Genomic DNA, 17,840 nt, shown 5'->3' on the forward strand with positions numbered 1-17,840 from the left:
GGTCAGGAACAAACCAGGAAGGGAAAAAAAGGCAGGAGTGAAGACAAGACACAATGTACATTGAAAGTGGCCATCCAGGACACAAGCTACCCTCAGAGCACAGCCAAGGTCTGTTCAGGTCACAGAGGGAGAGGCATGGAGACCGGCACTCCTACAGCATCTCTGGGACATGGCTGGGCAGGAATGGGGTATGGAGCCATGGGCAGTGTGCGGCCTAGGGAGGTTAGTCAGGACTACTGAGGACTGGTGCTGCTCTCAGAACCCGGAGAAAAGAGAGAAAAAAGCACATGCTGAGACCAGAACATCTGATCTGCAATTAGAAATCAGAGATGTTTGGAAACAAAATGAATGATGGAAATGTCTATAGCGAGAAAGAGCTGCATGGAATATAACCTTAGCAACGCCAAGAGCAATTTAATCATTATCAGCCAGAGACATCATGCTGGCCATTGCACTGATTCAAAGACAAAAGTGTGATTTATCTTCCATCAGAAAGGATATTTCGTGTGAATCTGAGGTTGGAAATTATTTTTCAGGGAAGTCCACAGTATGTATGAGGAGTCCTTCATTCCAAGACAGATGATGCTGCTTTATTCACCAGTGAAATTATTCAAGGGCAATAATGCTGAGCATGCTGTCAAGAGAAGGGGGTGGAGAATATTGCAACAATCTAAGCTGAATTTTTCAAATCCACAGAGAAGATGGTAAAAGATGGCAAGATCCTAAAGATCCCTAGGCAAAAGAATAAAAATTCTGTAGATCTATCAGGAATTTGGACTGCACAGTCTCTGGTAAAAAACATTGTATATTTTAATCTTGAGTAGATTAAGATCAACACAAAACCACCCTTCAGCCTGGCAGATTTCCTTCAGATAAATAACAGGATTTTTCCATTCTGTTCCTTTAAATTAGGACCACACCATCTTTTCATGGCAAGGATTCACTTTATAGGGATTGTCTCTTTTATCCTAAGAGAAATGCCTCTGGAAAACATATTTGCCTCTTTGGAAAACAATTGCCTCTGGCTGTTGACTACCATGGAAATAAACGACAGAGCCCAGATCTTTCTGGACACAAAACCAGTAAAAATGATACTATTTTATTGTGGGGGTTTTTTCATATTAATGATGTCAATACCTTCTGTAGCATAGCTCCATGGTCCTGATGACCAATGGCTTTGGACAGATTCATTACAGTAGACAAAATGCGTTCACTCACTTTTCCAACTGACCTGATGCCTAGCTTTTGTTTCACCTGACTCACTGTGAAGTGCTTGAGGACTATCCATTTAGAAACTCATGGCATACATACAAAAGCTTTCAGGTAAAAGGCCTCTTTGAATGTTAATAAAAGAGTTTTTTGACCATGCACACGAAACCTTTAACTTGGCATCTATGACTAACTTCATCATATCAAAAGCTCTTCCTTAGCAATTAAAATTAAAAAAATGCAATCTAGCTATAAAGTTTCAAAGCATGAGCAAAGTGGTCAATCTGTCTCTCCTAATGGCAGTTTCTGAATGACAAAGCTATCTGGCACAATTCTGTGCCTTTGTCATGTCACTTGTGAGATAGGAAGTTGTGCTCCGGCATTCATTTCTGCCTAGCAGGAAGAGCTTGATGGGTTTTTCCCCAGGAGGCCAATATTAGATTTTATGGAGTTCTTTTCAGAGGCAAAGGGTCTGCATACTAGTTTCTTTGGGGGGGGGGGGGGGGGGGAGGGAAGAGGAAAAAAAGTTGCATCTAATACAATGAAAGCCAGCCTGTGTGGTCTGTGTGGAGAAATAGAAAAGGAGTAATTCTGCTCATGCTTCTTCCTATGGATAAAGCTGTTTCATATCATAGGAGCCTAGAGGTAGCCTATATATTGTTTGGATAAGTGTAGCCAAAACACTCATTGGCATATATAGAAATCATTCATGTGGCACAGAATATGCACAGCAGAGGTACATTTAAGCGCATAATTTGGGAAATCATGTAATGATGCTTCAGATTTTCAACTCAAGATAGTTATATGCCAATCAAGGAGTGAATGATTGCACTCTGAAGCACTGAATGAGTCTCATTAGATCCAGGCCATTATATACATAATCACATGCTCAGCTATTCTATCAAAAATCTGACAAATTAGGGTTGATATTTCCCTACTGGAAAACAGCAAATAAAGCAGTTGGCTCAGATCTTCTCAGCAGGCCATATAAAACAGAAATTTGCATTATATTCATTGCATCTCAGAGATGAAGGAGAAAAAAATCCAGTCCATAAAGATAGCAAAAGAGCTCAGCAAGTGACTTACTCTGTAAGTCTAGTAACAATTTTCTCTGTTCTGCACAGCTTCCTTTGACACAGATGGTTTTTCTGCTTGACTTTTAATATAAAAGGAATTCAAAACAACCATTTGAGTGCAAAATGTTCTGAATGTGCTAATAACAAAACCTGATTGGAACTACACTGAAACTCTTGTGCAAACCAATAATAAAGCTGTTTTTGTTTACCCTTTTCACAGATCAGCAATATCTGTGTATAAGAATGCAACAATTCTTAGATATTAAGTTTCCTTTTCTTCAGAAGAATTACAGAGAGAGTATTAGGAATAATAGTTCACATTTGTAGTTGAAGAGTGAAAAGCATAAAATTTGAAAGTACTGTAATGAAGAAAAAGAGAAGCAGGCAAAGCCTGTCAGAAAGAGCAGGTAGATAAAATTCAAGCTATGGTGAACTGGGCAGAGATAGAGAGGTTCTAAGCATAGTGGAGCATTGCTATTATTTTATTCAGATATATTCACTTGTCTACAAGTATCTCTTAGCCAATTTTTATCTCATTTTGGGGATGAGATTCAGGTTCACAGCATGTTTTTTAGTTTATGCCTTCTGAGTTTCCACTTCAGTTTTAGTCTCTTCACTATTACTACTCCTCAGCTGAACTCTTGTTCTTCATATTTAATCAGATTCCATTTTGCATCCATCACATGTAATTTCAAATTACACAGCTAGCTTGTAACACAAGTTGGTTTTTTTTAAATTGTGAAAAAAAAACCTAATTCTGAAATGTGCCCAGAGCAAAAGGGTACAAGAGCACTTCTAATCTGTAAGGGTTCAATTACTGCCTGCTGAGCCACAGAGCCTACATTTGTCTGATTTAGAGTCACTTATTTAAAGTAATGTGAAGAGAAAGGGAATGTGTCTTTTGTGTGATTAGTCTTAAACAGGAACAGAAGAAACAACTAAGGGATGCTTCTTGGTCCAGTTGATTATTTCTAGTATTTAATAGGATACAACTAAACTAACCTGCCCCATCTTCTCCCCCACCCCCCATTTCCATCCTTTAGTTTTTTTAAGAAATTCATATTTTATTCAGGTGTATCTTCCATGCAAGCATACAGCATAGTTATGTAACACTTACACTTTTTCAGTAATCTGGTTAACTCCTGAAATAACAGAAGCTCAGTGGTTCTTGGGTAACTAGGGTACCTTAAAAATAGACAACATATATGAGTTTTATACATTGCTCTATGAGACTTTAGATTTGGCCCTTTCTTTCAAAGGCATCAATGGAAGTTAGTGGCTTGGGGCTCAGGACAGAGTTACTGCAAAGAGGAATATTCATTCTAAAATCTGGAGTAGGTGAAATTACAGTAATAATCTTATTCAGTAGACCAAGTATGGCGTCTTCCCCTGATTAATCTAACACGTGGTTTAAGTGCCTCATTAACAAAGCTGTTCCCTCTGGACTTCTGCAAAGAACTACAGAAGACTATTTAGTGGAAGAACATTGCTGGTACAAAAGTCACAAGACTAGGAATGTGGAGCTATGAAATGAAATGAGCAGAAAAAAGAAGGAGAGTTTTCCGTCGAAAAGGAATCTTATTTGTTAGGAGCTGCCAAATCCAATACCCCAATGGAGGCCAGGCTGCCACAGCCTACTCCAGCAAGTAGCAAGACTGAATTCCTAATAGACGTGCACATACACACACATTCATATAAAATAATTTAGGTTGGGAAAGAGCTTTAAGGTTATCAAATCCAACAGTAAAAAATGTATGCACAAGCACAGCCAGCTGCACAGGTCACCACAGGCACACACAGTCAGCACTAGCCAGGCCAGCACTAACAACCCCATCCTGTTACATTTCTGGCTGATCAGGATGAAAGCCCATTAAAGTATAAGTCCCTCAGGCAGCTGGCCAATGACAAATACCCTACCCTGGACCCTCAGACTTCCCAGTTATAGGTGCCTGGACATGTGAGCCTGAGGATGCAGCCCCACTCCACATGCAGGTGCTCAGACCTACACACACAGATACCCACACTATGGACCTGCTCAGCACCTGGTCTTGGGCACTGTAGGGCCCAGAACTCACTTGAGGAGTCTCTTAAACAAGCTTACTTTTTGTTAATGTATCTTGAGTCAGAAGGAAGGGAGAAATATCAAAAATATATTCCTCAAGAGAAAACAACAGAACTTTTACTGGAAATCAGAAAATCAGGGAACTTCGGCAAAAGTTTGAAGCAATGTTCAATCAACATAAATAATTTCATAAAGGGTTAACTTAGATCATTCATCTTAAGCATAATCCAAGCCCATCCAATTTTAAGTTACTCAGAATTCGAGAAATTAGAAGAGAGAGTGATATAGAAAAGAACAAATATTCCCACCATTCCTGGTTTCATTACTGTTTCAGATTATATAAATTCTAAGAGCTAGTGCAGTCAAGACACATGCTCACATCTCATGCTTTGTTTCAGTACCCTTTGGCCTTCCTGGGCCCTTCCCCAGGTGGGACTTTCAGTCATCTAACCCCCCAGGAGCTGGGCTGCAGGGGCAGGTGTGGAGCATGGCCTCTGCTGTGCCAGGGATTTACAACCCCTGCAAGGTTGGAATACAGGCCCCAGGGAGCAGGGGGGGCATTTAGGGCCACACCAAAGGCAAGACCCATCCTTCCCCTTCTTTCACACATGCACACAAAATGTTTTGAGACAGTCATTTCCTCCAGTCTCCCACAGACACCCAACAGATTATGTAGCTGGCCCTTGGGTCCTCCATTCCCTCAGCTGCCTTGCACAGAGAAACAGAAATATCCCTGGTAGCTGACCCAGATTCATAAACTTACCAGCAGCCATCCCCCAAAGATCATGGACTCTCCAGTTACTGGTCTGAACCTCCTTGCTCCTCCAGTAGTGGACTCAAGACTCTTTAATCCCTCCACCTTCTGGCCTAGACTTGTGGTACCTGCAACACTGGACTCCAAAACCTCCTTCCCCATTTGCTAGTTAGTCTAGCTGGATGTAGGCTGTGATCACACCCTGGAGTGCCTGCCCACACACCATGCATGAACGCTGGAGCCTCCAGGGGCTGGCACTCAGGGCTGTGACCAGCAGCCCCACTCCCATTGCTGGCACTTGGACATCCATACACACACAGAACAGAGCCCTGTTACCAGAATATCAGCTACAAATGACACTAAATGAGAAGACATAACAGTGTGGAGGGATCGGTGCAGAACGCAAACACACAGGTGTATTGACTGGCAATCTGCTTAAATACAATTTTATCTTCTTTTTCCCTTTCTTTTTCCCTTACATTTCCTTTTCAAACCATCTTTATCCCTCCCTTTTCCACCTTTAATGCTTCCCCTAAATACCCTATAAGAAATCTCCTACAGTTCCAAGATGGTTTTTCCCACACCCCATAGTCAGTGCCATACCTCTATCCAAAGACTGCTAACACTCTCCATCCAAAAGACAACCCAGAGAGGTTTTCTGATAACTCCTCTTCGTGGGTATCACCCTGGGCCTTGGGACTGAGGCTCCCCGGGAACAGCCCTGGGAGCTGGAGGTGGAGCAGGGCCTGTGCAATTGGGATTTCCCTGCCAGCTGTGCTCCTCTGTGCTCTTGGTGATGAGCTTTTAATCACCTGTCCCAATGCTCACATCAATGGTCTAGCTTGATATTAAAACTAGATGCACCAAAGGCATCTGCAAATTACCCAAATTCAGACAGCATTATCTATATTTCAAAATTTTGTTTGGACGACACAGGGTTTTCTTCTGTTGGATTTTAGGGTGACTTCATCACATTATCTCAGCTGTTGATGTTCACCTGTAAGGTGAAGCTTCACAGTTTTTCCTAAATAATTCAGATATGAACAGTACCAAACTATGGTCTAAAGCCAGTAGATCCTATTCCAGTTTGTATTAAAAGATCATTTTTCAAGCAGTACCTTCTGTTTCAAATTAATTAAATGTGAATTAATTTGGTCAATTACATTTGATTAATTATGTGGCATGTGATTGATGAAGTAATCATTTTAACAGTGTATGTTACAAAATAATGAAATAATTGGTAATTGTGGTCTATTAGAAGCTTGTAGGAATTAGAAATTGTAGGAATAGGACCACTCAATCTAGAAGTTTGACATGATCAGCTCACAAAAGAGGGTAAGACTTATAGTACAATTTCTCTCTTAAGGAATATAAATAAAATCACATACTTCATTACTTTTTATAGAAAAATTCTATACTCAATGCTTACACAGCTTTATGCTTACAGAGAAAACACATTATTGAAAATATTTGTTAATTAATTTTAGCTTACAGTAGAATATGTACAGAAATCTTTAAAAAGAAGTTGCAAGGGATTAGGAGGCAGGCAGGCATAATTTCAGTAGGGGACTTTTTACAATGTTAGTCACCCTTTAGGATGAATTTATTGAATGAACTTGGAAATAGGAATACTAGTGTAACAAAGAAAACAGGTTAGGTTACAGTAACTGTTTCTGTTCTTGAAATTAATGAAGTCTAGATCTTGAAAACTTGGGGGGAAAACATACACTGTCTCATCTAGCCTACGTACTGGTGTAGAAGGAAAAAAAAGGTGATATTCCTTTTAACTGAATCTTTTTAAGGGACTGGAAGAAAACGAAAGGTTCTGTAGAAACAGTGTTTGCTTTTCATACAGACAAGTGGGAAGAGCAAAAGTAAGGGCACATCAGCATGTACTGCCTGAGGCAATGGCCTGTTTCAGGTTTTCCTCTGTCCTTAGCAATCACTTTTTGGCATCTATGAAATTCCATTCTCCTTCCTAATCTTCAGCAAAACCAGGACAATCATTAAACCTTTATTCTGGCATAGGGCACAAACAGCTCTCTATGCTTTAAATAATATATGAAATCCTGCTTTGGAGAATAGTTAGAAATACTTGCTACTGTATAATTCTAAAATTCTGAAAATGATCCTCAAGTTTGAATTTTTTGTTCTGGACCTTGCTAGCATTATATTCCGCAATGTTTGTCTGAACTATATTTCTATATTCCTATGTCAATATGAGGATTGTCACAAAGCAGTAATACAAATGAGGCACCTAAAAAGATTTTTAAAGATTTTTAAATACTGAAATATTTATGTGAAGAGGGAAAGATCAACTGGGGATCAACTGCCTTGGGAAGCAGTGAAACTTCAAAGAAATTGGTGGGTATAGCCCAAGGTATTTCACAGGTTTAAAACCTCATAAAATATGCGAATTCAAGGTATCTGCTTTAGGTGATTAGATTACTAAAATTAAACACTCCTTTCTATCTGAACAACAGTCCTTAAAGTACAGATATATATGTCCCATATTGCAGTGTGCATTCAGCTATCCATGAGATAACTGAGGGTAAGGGAGTTAGGGAGGGAAGTCAAAACAGACAAAGTACCAACTAAAATAATGGCACTAATTTTATTTTTATTGATACAAAATAATGCTAATTTTTCCAGAGGCCCAGTGATATCTTCCTAAAAGACAAAATGTCAGCCTTAGCTAATTCAGTGACCATGTCACTGCCATGAGAGATTCCTTGCAGGCAGAGTGCTACATTTCAGTTTTCTGCCTCACAATGGCACAGTTAAAGGTATTTCTGACAGAGTTCACTAAAATGCCAGTCAACCAGCAGAAAAGCAGGACTTTTTATTGTACTGTAAATGTGAATGGTACATTTTCACCTTAATCCCTTCACTTGGGTAACCAAAATGATATTTAATTACCTATTGAGAAGCAGGGTCCTAATTAGAGCTGTGCAGAGCTATTCACACATTGAACCTGAGTGAACAAGCCTCTCACTGTTTTCAAGTTTATTGCCATTAGCCCAGTGGGTTTGCTCTTCACCACAAGACTTAGTTCAACCATTATGCTCCAGAGAAAGAAAAACCCTGAGAACACAAACACTGATATTACTGCACTCTACCAGGAGCCCATTGAGCCTTTCTATCCTTTTGAATAAGCTATTAAAAGACAAAGTAAAAAAAACTGTAGTAGATCCGACCAGTGGGGAAGTACCAAGGCAATTTTACCAAAAAAAAGAGTATTACTGAAAGAATGGAGAAAAATTAGGGAAAAAAAATGTTGAAGCAATTTAAGATAATAGGATGCTAATTAAAGAGAAATTATAGTGGAGATTTTATAATACTTCTAACACTGGCAGTAATGTTGACTGCATCTGGGCTGGAAACAAGCACAAGGAGCTAAGGCATTACTGGCAATTGGGAACCAGACACTGCCACTCTCAGGGAACAGGGTTTCTCTGTGAGCAGATTACACTCAGGGCAAGTAACGAATTCTACCCCAGGTGCTGCTCAGAGGGATTGCTCTGCCACTGTCATGCACCAAGCAGTTAGGAACAAAATATACAGTCAGCATTCTCTCTCACAGGAGTCTCAGGTGTGTCACCGAAGAGTGAGGCCTCAGTCTGAATGGATGTTTCCAGGCTCTGATTCTTAAATATACTCACCTTAAACTGCACAGTTCAGTTTTAGACAGCTGTGGCAACTTCTGAAATGCCCTAGAAAGGTTGATTCCTGTATGGGTAAATTATACATCAAAATCAGCATGAATAGCAGTATCATAATATATTAAAAATATTAATTTTGATGTAAAATAGTCCAATTTACATGAGATCATGCATTATAAACATGGAAGTAATGGCAAATGTTAAAATATCTGTTGAATATGTTTAAACTACTCATTTGAACCACTTTACTGACCTTTGGGAAAGGTCCAAAGCTTCAAAGAAAGCAAGGATAATTTATCTCTGGTTTGGTGTGGTTAAAATAAAAACATTTTAAAATTACATTGATGTTTTATTTTCATTAAAATAAATAAAAGGTTTTGTGGTGAGAATGTTAGAGAACTTTTTGCCTGAAGAAAAGTATTTTGATCAGGTTAAACATCTGCCAAAAAATGGGGCTTATGAAATTAAGATTGAAAGTACTGAGTTTGCTGACATAACTTTAACAGTCAGAATAACACATGACCACAGTAAGGTAAACATTGCCAAATACAATGCCTAATCAAATATTGCACTATACATTAGAAAAGAAGATAAAATCTTATTCATTGCAATTTAAAATATACTGATGTAGCACACTCAGTAAAAAAAAAAAAAAAAAACAAATCCAAATCTAAACCAAAACATAAGAAACTGAGAAATTTGTACAGCTGCAGAATTATGCATTTTAAAATTATGCTCTTCTTGGCCCACATTTGTCTTTCCCAGGACATGGTTCTAGAAGACCAGTGGCCAAACACTGTGATAAACCGAAACTGAATACAGAAAGGAGAGAAAGGCATATTACAAATCCTGTAATTATTTTTTCCCAGAGGTATATTCTCTCCTGAGTTTCTGCTTATTCCAGTGCTTCCAGGGTTGGAGTCAGCTGCCTCTCTCTGCAACAGAAAAGACATAATGACTTCTGCTTCCCAAAAAGGACTCAAAGTAAATGAACATACAAAATACCCAGCAATCTGTACAATCCACATGTGATTTCCTGAAGGACTAAGAGGCATGAAAGTCAAGGTTACATTTTAATTTTGTTCTGACTCATTCTATTCTTAGTTTTCTATTATTACCTCTTCTTGAAAGAAAATGTGCCCACATGTGGAACAGTCTGAAATAGGAACATCAATCCTAGAACACTTCTTGCCAGTACTGCCACCTAAGACCATTTGCAAGGAAAAATCATTACTTAGAGGTCTTTTGGAAGGTCCTGACCTCGGCTACCTTAAAGTGCAGACAGCACATTGCTTCAGGAACGTGCTTCTGCTTGTACCCATAATAAAAGGGTATTTCAGAAAGACAAGCAAGTTTCCCCTATCCCTCTGGATTACTTCACCATGCCACTTATTTAGATGCACCTGCTACTGTTTCATTGAATCCTATGTGGTATAAAAGAGACTCCAATAATCTGACAGCAGAGTGGTGGAACAGAAGACATCAGTGTGATAAAGATCATGGAGACAGATGATTTGGAGATTAATATTTCCAACAACTAATAAAGTATATAGGTGTCATGACATCTGGCATTACACAAAGGAGGGAGCAAAAAAAGGTTTATAGGGGCTGTGAAAGGAAGAGGAAGATCTTCGAGTGCACACAGGGGAGGAGATTTCAAAATACCCTAGATCTGTAATAAAATCTCAGAAGTGAAGAGAGAGGAAAAGAAATCAAACACAAAAGCCCATTTTCTGCCTAAATTTAGGCAGAGGTGAATCACAGTTTTGAGAGGGTCAATTAAGAGATCAGCCCTTGGGGTGCTACTACACAGGTGTCCCAGTATGGGAGTATGTAGAGAGAACTATTTGTTAAAATACAGCTAAAACACAATGAAAATGTCATCCTGGAAAGCTGCTGAGCTAAACCACAGAGGTTTGTTACTGATATAGAGATGCAATCTCCTTAGGAATGACAGGTACAGGAAAAAGAGAGAAAGGTGTAACATATATTAAAGGTGTATTTTTCACAAGTTCATAGAAAGGAGAGAATTTTGCTGGATTATTTTTGTTTTATAGAAGGACCATAACTACAAAGAAATCACATAGTCCACATAAGCTAGAAGACAAAATGGTTAACTTTTTTTTTTTTTTAATCAAAGCCTTGTAACAAAAGGAGATTGTAACTTTTCAAAGATACCTAATGGCAAAGTAGGATGACATAGTGCACAGAATATCTTGTGGGCAATTTTTGTTTTGGAGTTTAAAGGTTGTTCCTTTTTAAGATTGTCTTTCAACTAACTACAATGATAGAACATGTAAACCAAAAGTGCAATCAGAAAATAAAATTGTGAAAGATTACAGAAAAGATGAGAGAAGTGATGAAGTGTGAAGGTAAAAAAACAGGACAGTGATGGCTGAGGGGGAAGGCAAACTCCACCTTTTCCTGGAGTACGGGAGACAGCCTACTGGGAAGAGAAAAAAGTTAAAGGGCACAAGAGTGCAGCACTGCTGGAAGTTACTGAATGAGAAGTTATTTAATGCAGAGTGGTAGGTTACTTGCAAATGAAGCAAGGAATGGCAGAATAGTAACAAACTATTGTAGAGACATCAGAATTTCTCCAGTGACCTGAAAATTCAAAAAGAATCAAACAAAAAGTGGAAAGAAGATTATAGGTTTTAACGTGAATATAAAGGAACAGCTCAAGACCCTTAGGGATAAGATCAAAAAGCACAGTGACATAAAAGGAAACAAGATAAGGTTCACTAAATGCAGAAAGAAAAAAATCAAAACACAGGCTAGCTGCTTAACAGTGGAGAAGATTAAGAAAGACTCAAAAAGGATTGAAGTATTCAATAGTATCTGTTCTCAAGTCTTTCTGATAACAAAGAAACAAAATTGCATCTGTAGAAGCTCTCTGGAGTAAAATCTTTCATAAATTCATTTTTAACAGGGTAGAGGAAAAATATATTTAAGAATATGAAAATAAAGTAACTGATTTTTCACTAAGAAAATAACTCTACAAAACATAAGCTTTATTAGTTCCTGATCTCTAACTAAACAGAACTATCCCCTCAAATTTGCCTGTAATGTCCAAAATAAAAGCAAACCTTGCATTAAAAACGAAAAAATTAGACACTACAATATAGTTATAGTTGTTTCCACTCACATAACTATTCACTTAAAAGCACATATTAGTTCTCCATTTGCTCAATAGAATTTTTGAATTCTAAAATATCTAGAAGTTTAGATAAGTAGCAGCTTCTTGTTTTTCCTAAGAGCAGATCATATTTATTTCATTCTCTTAGGCCAGTTCCCTGTGCTGAGGAGTACATCTGGTGCAGGCAGCTCTGTTTGCAAGCTGCAGTTTGAGCTTTGGGGGGAAGCCTGAGACACAAGGCCATGAACTGCCAGCATCTGGTTAACAAAAGGCACAAATAGAAGTGGTGGCATCCAGGTGGATGGATTACAGATGATCGTTTAGTTAAAACACAGAGTCAGAGAGTAGATCAACTTTCTCAAAGTATAAAAAATATTTTTAATTTGGATTCTAGGAAAGAAAAATCTCCAGGACAGAAAGAACTTTCTGTGGACACTGTTCAAAGGTTTTGATATTCTATTGTAATTTTCTGTTTTGGTAAATCATGTTATCAACAATAGATGGTGATGGTCTACATGTGCTTGATCCGATCTCAGGCTACATCTTATTTTGGCCACATCTACTCCTCTGTTTCAGCCACTCAATACCATAAATATTCTTCGTGCAGTGAGGAAAGGTCACATTTTCTCTTGCAGCATTAGTCATCTTTTTATTTTGCACTGTTATATCTTCACTTTTTAAGGCTCAATGGAAACAATAAGACTGTGGCGGAGGAATCACGTAAACCTCCCTCATCTTACATGCCTATTATGGAACTACAATGGTTACACATAAAACATACTTTGTTTTCTTTATGTGGCCATATAAAGAAATTTATATAGATCCATAATCTGAACAGAGAATAACAAAAGGGTTTGTACATTTTCATACTGAGAAGTGTAAATATATTTCTTAAAATTGCTCTTTAATTTCTTAACTGATTGAAGAATCTTTTGCACAAAGAGAGAACTCAGATTTGTTCTGAAACTACTTCAAAGAACATTTGCTAGGGAAAATGGTAGGAAGATTTCATCTCTGTAGGTATGATATCTTAAGATTAGTGAAAGAGTTCTGATTTGATAAGGATACTTGAGTAGAAATACTAAGGATTTTCATTTTTTTCACCATCAGTTACATACTTAGCAGCTCAGAAAGAGAGATTGGTTTGAATCATATTTAGATAAATCCACAACAGCACAGGTGCTGTCAAGGCAAAGAAAGGAGACCTGAATCCTTATTCCATAGCTGGGCACCAAAATCTTGCATTTTTGGCCTTCATGATAAGTCACCTGCATTCACCTAACACCAACAGTATTCTGCCACTGTTCCCTGTTTCACACCTGCTAATATTTTGACCTCATACTTTTTATTTGCATATTTCAAGTCCTTCACAGAAGGACTGTTTTTACCTTTGGGCCTGAAGCAGCAATTCTGTCTGACTGAGAGGCCTAAGATTACACTAGAAAAGTATCTATATCTTACAGTATGTGTTGAAGTCAAAATCCACCCTTCATTGTTTTCCTATTAAAAAAAAAACTCAAAAAATGAAGAAAAAAAAACAGCCAAAGAAAACCAAAAATAACCATACCAAACTTCGTCCCATATAATTAACCACTCCAGAAAAAACAAACAAACAAAAAACCAAAACAAAAAGAAAAACCAAAAAAACCCTAACCAATCAAAAAACAAAACCCTCCAAAAAGCCCACAAAAAACTCCCAAGAAACAGAAGGGAGGCATGTTTAAATATCTCTACTTTCTTAGGTTTTAATGTGAGACTGGGACTGAGCCTGTTTCCAGTACAGCTTTCAAGGTGACCTCAAGAATAACTATCATAACGTCTATTGGCCACTTTTATTCAGATAATTTACCCAGGCTGACACTTCTCTATGCAATCAGAACATTATTTTACAAGGACACTCTTAAACCCACCAGAAATCCCCCAAGATTTATAGCATATTATCAGACATTGATTTATTCTTCTCATCATTTTCTCTGCAACTGGATAAAAATGAGAATAATAATTTAAGGTGATGTTTTATATAGGATTAAAATTTACTACCTTTAAAAATATTATCATTGAGCATGCAAAAACGGGGGCAAGTTTATGCATAGAACAGAGACAACAGTTTAAGCAAGGAAAATTTTGAGTCTGGCATACATGCAGTGCAGAATAATTCACTGCATGACAGTCGGTAGAACTCCATCTTTACAAAAAAAAGAAACTCATATTTACACTTTTGCATGTTAGGCAACAACAAGACAGTCTCTGCTGGATGAGGATTACCAGCTAATTAATAATTGCTCAATACTTTCTTTTTTTTCCCCCCAGTCCAGCAATGTGAAACCAGCTAAAATACAGTGGATATGGTCCTGTTTCGCAGCTAATTCTAATCTACCTCTAAATAACTCAGGCTGCATCTGGTACAAGCTGATCTTTTGTCTCTCAAAGGGAGACACTATACTTCTCTTCAGAAAAACACAAGATAAAAGAAACAACTATCTGTTGCTGTTCCTCTTCTAGCCAGATCCACTTTCTCCAGCTTTTTGCTACTGCAGGGCTCTTTTGAGAGGCGAGGTCAGTTTTGTTTGATACATCTAGTACCAGTCATAGCACCATAAATCTGTACTGCAGGAGACAGCAAAGTCATTCGTTTAACACAGAGACAGCTGGAAAAAGCTGTCATCCACTAACTGAAAACCTTCTGTCATACTCAAGAACAAATCAGTGTCTAGGTGTGTCATGTTTCAGAGCTTCTAGTGTGAGAATTGTGTTCCTGGAGGAACCATCCCAAAGTAGTAACTTCTGAAGTTTCTGCATGCACACCTCTGTTGGTGTTCTCCCCACCAAAGGAAAAAGTCAATTCAAAATGCCTAAATCAAACTTTCCAAAGTAATTAAATTTTTCTAGAATATTTTTCCGATATTCACTAAATATCAGAAACACATAATTATTTTATCTTTAAATTTTTTTTAATTTATTTTTTGTTTCAAATATTTATGAGCTCTTTTGGAAGACAGGTTGTTCTTCCAGCTCAAATAAGCACAGGAAGAACTGGAAATCTTTTGAAATTCTTATTACTTTTAGCCAGAAGAATTTTACAGTCTTAAATTAGAATTACACCACTTTTAAGTGACCTTGCAGATATAAATAAGTTAATGCATTCCACATCTTAAATTAACACTTTGATTTTTCCAGTTACAAAAAAGTACTATTCAAGTTGAATATTAAAATACTATTTCAAGCTGATTTTTTTTTTTTTATTTCGCATTATTTTTTCTTGCCCATCGTAAAAGTTCAATGGAAATTAAAGGAAAATAATAACTTACATGGAATGTCTCACTTCCAAAGTCCTATAATTACTTGAGAAACAGGTTTATACATACTCTGGGAAAGAATTGAATTCATTAAGACCTTTTGTCACAAGTTAAGCTGTATTCTCTGGACCTTTAGTTTTTAAGTAGTGAGGGACTGTGGTGGGTTGATTTTGGCTGGGTGTCACATGCCTACCAAAGCTGCTCTGTCACTCCTCTCCCCAGTTGGACAGGGGAGAGAAAACAGGATGAAAGCTCCTGGGACAAGGACAAGGGCACGAAGGGATCACTCACCAGTTACCATCATGTGCAAAACAGACTGAGTTTGGAGAAATTAATTGAATGTATTGCCAATCAAATCAGAATAACATAATAAGAAATAAACCCAAATCTTAAAACATCTTTCCTCCACTCCTTCCTTCCTAAGCTAAACGTCAGTGCAGAATTCTGTACCACCCTCCAAGTGGTGCAGGAACGTGGGGAACGAAAGCAGTGTTCATCACATATTGTATTTGCCATTCCTTCCCCCTCAGGGGGAGGACTCCTCACACTCTTTCCTGGCTCCAACGTGGGGGAAACTCACACAGGACACAGTCCAGTCTCCACCAGCTTCTCCAGTGTGGTCCTTTCCCTGGGCTGCAGTCCTTCAGGCACAGTGCTCCAGTGCGGGTCCCCTGCTGGATCACAAGCCCCACAGCAAACCTGCTCCAGTGTGGAACCCTCTCTCCACGGGTCCTGCCAGAAGCCTGCTCCAGAGTGGGCTTCCCAAAGGGGCACAGCTTCGTTTGTGCATCTAACTGCTCCTGCATTGGTCTCTTCAGCTTACAGGTGCTTCCCAATGGACCTCCACAGGTGGCAGGGCCACAGCTGCCTCACCATGCTGTTAACCTGGGGCTGCAGAGGAATTTCTGCTCTCGTGCCTGTAGCACCTCTTCTCTTCCTTTTGCACTGACCTTGGTGTCTGCAGAGCTATTGCTATTCTCACTCCTCTCTTCTCTGGCTGCAATTACATCTTTGCAATAACTTCTTTCCTTCTTCAACATGCTCTCATGGATGCTATCACACTATTACCAAGGCTGAAGGCCCAGCCTTGGTGACCAGCGGGACCATCCTGGAGCCACCAGCAAATGGCTCTGTTGGACATGGGCAAAGCTTCTTTCAGCTTCTCAGAAGGGCCACTCCGTGGCCTTCTGTATCTCCCCTCTACCAAAACCTTGTCACACAAACCCAATGCAAAGATCCAGCTTGTGAAGTAAATTCTATTTTAGCAGTTTCTATAGCCTACTTGTTCCTCCTGCAGAACAACTCTGCATCTCACAGCCATTAATACACTACTCCTGCAATAAGAATGAGCAACAGAAATGGTATAGTCTTCACATCTCTCTGATCAACTGCAACATCCAGTTTTCCTTGTTGGAAAATGCAAGGCTCTTTAGAGACACAGGAAGTGTCTTTCTTCCAGGAAGTGATGCAATTACACTTAACATCAATGTAGTTCTTAATGCTATGACTTAGGAATAAATTAACAGTAATAAAAGACTCATTCTATACTGGATGTTCAAGTCTAGAAGATAAAAAAATTGAAAATCAGAATTTGAACAAAAAACAAATTTGTGTTGGTTCCCCCAACATTTTAAAGGGGACCTACCAGAACCTATATATAGGCTTCCCTTGTACTGTCCACAGAAACAGTTTTCAGAAATGTTCAGAACATTCCCACAATTTGAAAGAGAAACGATGCAAGAAAAAAATCCTCATAATATATGTTTGTATGTGTAATTTTCTTCAAGGTTACCTAACCTTCAGTTGTCATTTGCCATGAATTTGCCTTGCAAATTTGAATTATCACTCATTTCCCTCCTTCCATCCCTTCCAGAATTACTTAGGTTTACCTCTTTTTTTAATTTGCTTATTGGACCAGATCCTCCCTTTTGCAAATTAATTATCCAGGTAAATGTATGCTACTTTCACAGAAACAATTATGTTGTGCAAGTTCTACAAATGAATAAATGAAAATATGAGTTTTGTTGTATCAGGAAAAAAATATATTCAAAAGCTTTAATAAATTCTAAAACATTACAAAACTAGTGACCTTGTTATATAATCTTATTTAGAAAAATAGCCTAGTGCCATCTTTAGTCAACAATCTTATCTAATCACTCATAAATGAAATACAGTATTTTACAATACTCGTACATGTCTGTTAGTATCTGTCTCTTGAGATGATGTTGTCAACAGGGACAGTAGCATTCATAAATAAACTTTCTTTTTTTCAAATCTGAAAGGAAATATAAAATTTAAATTGTCATTTAAATGAAGGATTTATTGCACCTATCCAAAAAAAATCAAATTTTATTTGTTAATTAGTTTGTGTGAGAAACTTGAAAAAGTTTCATTAGAAGCATTTGGGTGAAACCTGTTTTAAAGTGGAATTGGATAACAGATTTGAACAACTTCTTGGCTGTGCAAAAGTCTCACCAGCTTTAAAGTTTTGGGAGCCTTGCATTAGAACAATTAATCACTGAAATGGAAAGAAACTAGTGTATCCATTGGCACATAGATAAATCACACATGATTTCTTTCTAATGTCTAGTCACTGAGAATAATAGAAAACACAGCTGGCAGGAACATTAGGAAATTATCTA

At 38.1% G+C, this 17,840-nt stretch overlaps 1 long non-coding RNA gene across 2 annotated transcripts in view; it reads right to left on the reverse strand.

Annotated features, from left to right (window-relative positions):
• LOC113458850 (uncharacterized) overlaps positions 1-10,868 on the reverse strand; it is a 59,734-nt gene extending 48,866 nt beyond the window's left edge. For both annotated transcript variants that reach the window (XR_012580465.1, XR_003379501.2), the window contains exon 1: positions 8,764-10,868. This is a non-coding gene — a long non-coding RNA (uncharacterized LOC113458850). The remainder of the gene's footprint in view (positions 1-8,763) is intronic.
• Between the last annotated feature and the right edge of the window lie 6,972 nt (positions 10,869-17,840).

Source organism: Zonotrichia albicollis, chromosome 5 (genome assembly GCF_047830755.1).
Source record: "Zonotrichia albicollis isolate bZonAlb1 chromosome 5, bZonAlb1.hap1, whole genome shotgun sequence".
NCBI lineage: Eukaryota > Metazoa > Chordata > Aves > Passeriformes > Passerellidae > Zonotrichia > Zonotrichia albicollis.